Raw genomic sequence first — 6,027 nt, forward strand, 5'->3', positions numbered from 1 at the left:
TTTGTCTATGTTGATTTTTTCCCTTTGACGGGAGTCTGGATATCTGGAGAAGAAATCTTTCTACAGTAATGTGCTTTGACTAATGCTAACTTTATTAAACTTTGTGCTTCTGGCATGCCCTTGACATTTTGGAAAGCATTTCTATTTTCTGTCAATAATATAATAAATCCAGATCCATTTTGGTATTTTCTTGGTCAAATCATGGAATCAGGTGCTTTACAATGTTCCCATTGATTTTCCTAGTTCCACATATTATGTTGCTTAACACTACCTTTTTTTGTTTTGTTTTGTTTTGTTGTGTTTCTGGCATGCCCTTGACATTTTGGAAATAAATGGGGGCTAGAATTTCCAGTACACTGTTGAATAGCACTGTTTAAAGTGCTCATCTTTGTCTAGTTCCTGATCTGTAGATGAAAAACTTTTCATCTTTCACCATTAATTATGTTATCTGTGGGTTTTTAAGTCCCCAGTCATCCACTTTTTAAAACATGTCTTTACTGATTTTAGAGGGAGGAAGGGAGAGGGAGAAAGAGAAACATCAATTGGCTGTCTCCTATGTGCCCCCTACTGGGGAGCAAGCCTGCAGTCTGGGCACGTGCCCTGACAGGGATTAAAACTGGTGACCTTTGGGTGCTTGGGACTATGCTGAGCCAACTGAACCACATCAGCCAGGGCGCAGTCAACCATTTGATTAGTGACATTTCTTGACATTTTCTGTCAATAATATGATAAATCCAGATCCATTTTGGTATTTTCTTGGTCAAATCATGGAATCAAGTGCTTTACAATGTTCCCATTGATTTCCCTATTTCTACATATTGTGTTGCTTAACACTACCTTTTTTTGTTTTGTTTTGTTTTGTTAATCCTCACCAGATATTTTTTCAATTGATTTTTAGAGAGAGTTGAAGGAGAGAGAGAGAGAGGAGCGAGAGGAGAGAGAGAGAGAGATTGGTTCGTACTAGCTGTCCCTAGTGTTACAGAGCGTGGAATCTTTGACTTTATTCTTTCTTCTCTCTTTATTATAATATAGCAGTTGGAGCCAAAAAGTTCTGGGTTCAAAATCTAGATTTGCCACTTACTATCTGGGGCCTGGACATGTTATTTATCCTCTTGCTTTACTTTAGTTTCTTTATCTGCTAAATGTGGGATAATAATAGTCTTCGTTTTGTGGAGTTGTTGATAGAATCAAATGATAAAATGAAGACATCTGACAATCAGTAAATGCATATTGAATACAACTAATTATTGCTGTTATTGCTAAGTACCACTGATTCTAGCTTTAAACTTTCTGTTATTGTTGCACATTGCTCTCTGTTCATACCAGTACTGTCTTGATTTAGGTCTGGTCTTCCTGCTGCCCTGGGCTCTTAAAAATCTAATCCAGTCCACTCATTTTACCCACTTTTTTCCCTTATCTTAAGCTGTTTCCTTTAGAAACATTTAATCCCTTCCAGTTATCCAGAAAATCAGGTTGAATTGCCCTCGGCTAGTTTTTTAGGCTCTTAAGATTTTGAATGGATGTTCCCTTTCAATTCTCTTTGGTCTTAATCTGCTCTTAACCGGTTTTGTCTCAGATCAGTCACTAGACTTGGCAGTGAGGTTAATACTCTCAAGATTTATTATTATTATTTAATTTATTTCATAGAAGTGCTGGCTTTGAAACCTCCCTCCCATTAATAGCAGAGTGGCCTTGGGAGAATCAACAGGCTTCCTGTCTGTGCCTTATTTTATTTGTCTGCACGTTGACAGGCTCTCAAACTTTAGTGCAGGGGTCCTCAAACTACGGCCCGCGGGCCACATGCAAATACAAATATTGTATTTGTTCCCGTTTTGTTTTTTTACTTCAAAATAAGATATGTGCAATGTGCATAGGAATTTGTTCATAGTTTGTTTTTTTTTTAAACTATAGTCTGGCCCTCCAACGGTCTAAGGGACAGTGAACTGGCCCCCTGTTTAAAAAGTTTGAGGACCCCTGCTTTAGTGTGTGTAAGGATCCCTTAGAGAAAGTATGAAACATGTAGACTCTAGCCCTTATCCCAAAGATTCTGATAATTTTTGATTTCTAAAAGTGAAATATAACATACAATAAGTCCACAGAGTACACAAATATTAGGTGCGCATCTTTGCATCTTGATTTTTTATGTATGTATACTGTTGTGTGAACACTATCCAGTCAAAATAGAAAACATTTCCAGTACCCCAGAGGTTTTCCATGCTTTCAGTCTATTTTCCCACAGAGGCAACTACTATTACCCCTATCAGATTCCTCTTTAACAATATGCTCAGATGGTTGTTGGTGTTCCTTTTAGATACAGTTGACCTCGTTCTCAATTTTGAATAAACTGGTACTGTTGTCCTATCAGTGATGGCGAACCTTTTGAGCTCGGGGTGTCAGCATTTTGAAAAACCCTAACTTAACTCTGGTGCCGTGTCACATATAGAAATTTTTTGATATTTTCAACCATAGTAAAATAAAGATTTATATTTTTGATATTTATTTTATATATTTAAATGCCATTTAACAAAGAAAAATCAACCAAAAAAATGAGTTCTTGTGTCACCTCTGACACATGTGTCATAGGTTCGCCATCACTGTCCTAGATTTAGGTATTTCTTAGAAACACATTACTTATCCTACCTGTCCCCAGCCCCATAAGAAATACTAAAGGACTTTCCTCTCCTTTGATTCTTCACCTTTACAGGCCTTCATAACCTTTCATATTCTTCAGCATTACAGTGTCCTCTTTCCAATCTAGGCTAGAAATATAGAATAACAAAGTTAGAGGTCAGGTATTCCAGCCTCCATCACTTGCAGCAATTCCTTCTACAGTATCCTTGGAAAATGGTCTTTTACCTATGCTTGAAAACTTCCAGTACCTGAGAAGTGATCACATCCCATGTTTGGATATTTTTCTTCACTAGAAAGTGCTGTTATATACTGAGATTGATAAAATATTCTTTGGTTCATTTGCCCATAGTTATGCTCTTTAGAATGATAAAGAATATCTGGCCCCCTTTCCTTTCAAATATCTATGATTCTTGCCACATATACCCTAAGATTTTTTTTCCTATTAGTTGGAAACATGTAGACTCTAGCCCTTATCCCAAAATTTCTGATGATTTTTAATTTTTAAAAGTGAACTACAGTATAACAACAATAAGTGCACAAACTCCCAGCACTTTACTTGATCCTGTCATGCCTTTCAAAGACCCAAGTCTGAAGGTTACTCTACAATTATGGGGAGAAATTACACTTTATGGTGTAACATAACCGTGGGAGCAATAATTTATGGGTTCTAAACTGCCATTAAGAACGTATTATATTTTATAGTTCTTTTTACTTATTTGATAAAGCTTTTCCTTAGAGCAATGAAGATAGGTTCAATATTGCAATCATGCTCGTGTTACAGATGAATGATCTAGGGCTTAAAGAAATTCAGTGAACTGCCAAGTTTTTATAGCTTATTAGCAACAAAGCAAGGCCAGAAGTAGGTCTCCTGACTTCAGCATTCTTTGGATAAGGACCTCCTGCTCTTCTCCTGAAACAGTGCTATCTTTCCAGATTCCCAGGGTTCAAGTTAAATACTCTAATTGTATTAACTTTCCAGCTTCTCATGGTTCTCTTTTTTGTTCACTTCCAAGCACAGTGCTTTGACTTGTCCCCATGTATTGCTGACTCTGCTTAGTTTAGAATTCCCTCTATTTCCTCCTCAGGTCATTTACCCATAATTGCCTAGTCCTTTCTTATCTAATAATTGAAGCTTATTTTTTTTTTTACCCTAAGTGATTTACCCTGAGTTTGCATTTTTTAAAGTAATCTCAGGTTAATTTTGAGAGAATTTCAATGCAATCTTATTTTTTCCTCCATCGATTATGATTCTGATCTATAGCTAATCTCCAGATCATTAAGGATACTCTAGTAATTGGAAAGAAATCTGCATGGCTTTGTTTTTTTTTAAGTGCTCATCTAACTTGTGAAGGGAGGTTAAACGACTGTAAGCTCCTGAGACATGCCTTATTTGATCAAAAAGAAACCCAAGGCAATTTTGGGAAAATGTAACCTCCTTTGCAACTATATTAGTCAGGTGATGGGAAATGGAGGGTATAATGTAACAAGGTTAACATGACTATCTTAATATAGCCAAGTTGATAATAGCATGAAGGCTCAACATTGGTGTTATCGCTGCATACTCCACAGACTAACCTCAGTCTTGGGGGTTGTCTGGCCACAGTAAAACTGTGCAGTTGAAGTCTTCATCCTCTGCTGATGACTCTGACTAAGGCTGTTTCTCCTGGGTAGCCCACGTTGACATGTACATTTCATATGCAGTGCCCACACCTGAGTTAGCTTAACATCGCTATTTTCTAATTCCTGGAGGTTAAAATAATATGACTTGGTTGAAATGATTTAATTGTCCTATGTCTGCAATTTTGCCAGTTGAGATGTTCCCACGTTAGGCATGTACCACTGATCTGGAGATAAATTTAGCTGGTAATTTGTATCCCAGTTAATGACACCACCATCTTCCCCACTGATGCGTTGAAGAAACTGGGCATTCTCCTAGTTCCCACCCTTTTCTTTACTTGCACATCCAATCAAACAACTAAGTCCTGTGCTTGTGTCTCCAAATACATTTGAAATGATTTCTGCTCTCCATTCACAGCTACGCCTACATAATACATAATATGCCCACATGCTACACACTACAGCTACACACTACAACTCAAGACAGCACTGCTTCTCACCTGGTCTCTGCAGTAAATTCTTAAACTGATTTCCTTTGGCCTGTTTATAAGCCTTTCTTTCTATATATAGTGGTTAAGATTATACTTTCAATAATGCAAATAAGATTATATCATTCCTTTTATTGTAGCTCTACCCTAGTTCTGTGTTGTTGTTTTAAGTAGAACAAGATACCATCTATATATTTTCCCCCTTGTTTGTATTGTTTTCTTTCTTCTCCTTCCAACCCCAAACTAGAATGGATCTTCTGGGCTTCCTATCCAGAAAATATATATATATTAGCATCATTTATCTCTCTGTGCTAATAAGAAGAGTGTTGGCACCTAATAAGTGCTCAAAAAGTATTCACTGAATAAATAAGTGAACCTGCAATCCAGGACTGAAATACAGCCCATTTCTCTTTATTTCAGAAAATTTCCTCCAAAACTCCAGTACTTTTTCCAAGCTTTAGCAAACAATTGGCTTCCCTGGGGTTGGCTCTCAGGGCTTGCACCTCCTTTGCTTATCCCTTTGGCTTGGCTGTAGCCAAGGACCTCACTCTGATTGGGGTCTGGTTCCCTTCTTTCTTCCTTAATGACTTTTCAATATATCTTCAGCTCTGCAACTCTAGGAGTAATTGTTCCTGCTATTTGAATTTAGCTTTTGACTAGTCATGCCTTCTTATCTTTCCTTTATATACATCATGTTGAGTAGGCTGCCATTCCTAGCTTCCAGTGTTCTGGCTCCCTCCATGAGCCAATTAATAGCTGCAAATTGTCATATACTCTTTAACTCCTATAGGGTTCCATGGATCCCGGTACTTGGAAAGTGTTTGGAGTGGTAAGCCAAATGAGTGCCTCCTTCTGATCGTATAATGTATTCACGATACATTTCCTCTGCTGAGATTTGTAAAGCTACATTGCTTATAAACACTTGTTTCATAAAAGTAGTCTGTATATTTTTGCTTACTGTGTCCATCTATGAATCCATGATGAGAATACCATTGCTTAGCACTCATAGAAAAATGAGCTGCATGTGATATATCCAAACTGTTCTCTGACAACTAAGACTTGGTTGTTCACTTAGAAGTCAAGAACGATAGCAGTAAGCAGCTGGCAGAACAGTCTCAATGGCAGAGAGGGATGCTGAGCATAACTCTGGCTCGCGTTGTCAGGATTTTTTAATGCTTGCTTGCAACTGTCACTTCCTTAAAGATTTCATGAAGATTAATACTGTAAGAAAAAGGCCATCTTTCTCAAGTAACTGAACACAGTTACTGTTAGACAGGACTTTTTCTGGCAA

The 6,027-nt window shown here is 37.5% G+C and overlaps 2 long non-coding RNA genes across 2 annotated transcripts in view; both read left to right on the forward strand.

The window, feature by feature from the left end:
- Positions 1 to 6,027, forward strand: part of LOC107184465 — a 27,736-nt gene that overhangs the window by 15,409 nt on the left and 6,300 nt on the right. The gene's annotated exons all lie outside the window — the stretch shown is intronic.
- The window catches only part of LOC107184466, a 17,140-nt gene that overhangs the window by 7,800 nt on the left and 3,313 nt on the right, over positions 1 to 6,027 (forward strand). The gene's annotated exons all lie outside the window — the stretch shown is intronic.

The sequence above is a fragment of the Myotis davidii genome, unplaced genomic scaffold, assembly GCF_000327345.1.
Source record: "Myotis davidii unplaced genomic scaffold, ASM32734v1 scaffold1586, whole genome shotgun sequence".
In the NCBI taxonomy this organism is placed as follows: Eukaryota; Metazoa; Chordata; class Mammalia; order Chiroptera; family Vespertilionidae; genus Myotis; species Myotis davidii.